The sequence below is a fragment of the Cyphomyrmex costatus genome, unplaced genomic scaffold (assembly GCF_001594065.2).
Source record: "Cyphomyrmex costatus isolate MS0001 unplaced genomic scaffold, Ccosl1.0 scaffold68, whole genome shotgun sequence".
NCBI lineage: Eukaryota > Metazoa > Arthropoda > Insecta > Hymenoptera > Formicidae > Cyphomyrmex > Cyphomyrmex costatus.
Window position 1 is genome coordinate 59,636 of NW_017280244.1, and position 1,872 is coordinate 61,507.

The window sequence follows — 1,872 nt, forward strand, 5'->3', positions numbered from 1 at the left end:
ACGTGAAAAAAACTTGTAAAAGTTGAAAAGTTGAAAATTTTAGTAATCAACATAAATCTTCATTTAAATACTACAACAAAATAATCTCTTTAATCGAGTTGTGAAATACGTTTTCTTACGTATTTTTTCTCGTAGAATCGAATGGATGAACTACTTTTTGCATTTTGTAGTTAATTTAAACAAATAATCAACAATTAAACAAAAAAACTAAGTTCCAAAAGCGATTTTTTTGGTTTTTCGCATTTTTAAACATATTTTTCCATAGTGACCTCTATATATTATTAAATAGTTGAAAAGTACATTTAATAACAAAAAAAATGCGACCCAGTAGAGCATTGCACGATCATTCTCCTGGCCACAAAATCTTTTTGAAAAAGGGGGTGTTTTTTTGAAAAAATCGAATATCTTAGAAACTATTCGCTTCTCCAAACTCCAAAAATTTGTAGTTATTCTAGACATTCAAAAGTAGTATTCCACCAAGTTTCATCAAAATTAAATCATTTTTCGAGAAATGAAAAATAAAAAACCGAAAACTTGATTTTTGGCATTTAACTCGGAAATTTTTAGGTTATGTAAAAAAATGCCCTCTACAAAAGTTATAGATTTTTTCAAGACCTACAACTTTTGTATTTAACATTTCTTGATAAGATGTCAACTTTTACCGGAAATCGCCAAAAAGCATTTTTACCCCCTTTCAACCCCCCTAGTAAACAGGTTACCTCACGGCTGCTTGGACATTAATTTTTTTTTTCATCCTTATAAGTCCCTTGACCACCCCCAATAGTCGGATTTCGGATAAATTTTTTTTCCTTTTTTAATTAAAATTGAGACATTTTGCCTGGTCTATTTTTGAGTTATAACTGATCAAAGATAACAAATAGTATATGTAGATATATCAATAGAGTCCGCGCGCTTAGGTCCGTATTATAGTTATTACTACGATCTGAGCGCGCAGATTCTACTTGATACTATTGGTTATTTTTAATCAATTATAATTCAAAACTTATTGTGGTTTAGTCATTTTTATTAGGATTTTTACTGTATTTTACCTTTACAATATACTATGAAAGTATTGTATACATGGTAATTGTGAGACACCCCTGTATAAGTTCTACATACAATGGAACAAATATTAAATATTAGAAATGAAAATTAGGAATATAAATTAAACATATAATGAATACAAATAACATATATCTTATTTAAAATTATGCGTAACTTTTTTATGTTTATTTCTCCTATTTTTTTATTTGTAATATATTTTGTATATATATTTAAATATATCATACATACATTAATTCATAAAAAATTAACCATATGAAATATAGTAATACAAATACTAAAAGCAATAAATCAAAGTGATTCTGTTTTCATAATAGAATTATATATCTAAAAAATATGGATACAGATTATTTTTATCATACATATATGTATACAATAAAATAGATAGTACATAATCAAATGTTTTTATTTTAGAATAAACAGTGTACAATAAGATGCAATAAACATGATATAATTTATTATTGTGATCATTTGTTATAAATATTGTTATACAAAGTTATAAAGTTATTATATTTATATAAAATATTATTACATAATATAAAGTCAGCATTTACTTTAAAAAATTGTAAATGAAATCTATTACTTTCTAATGAGCAAATTTGGCAGAAACTTTTACAATTGCACAGTCATAAATAATCTTAAAAAAACTAATATCAGTCACAAATGCAATTGATTGATATATTACTGACTAGTAATATTTACATTCCTAATAGTAATAATAATATTACGAAGTAAATGTACTACATTGTACAAAATAATAAGTAGCAATAAAATGTATCATTTTTATCAAGAAGAAAGTTAAGTTATATA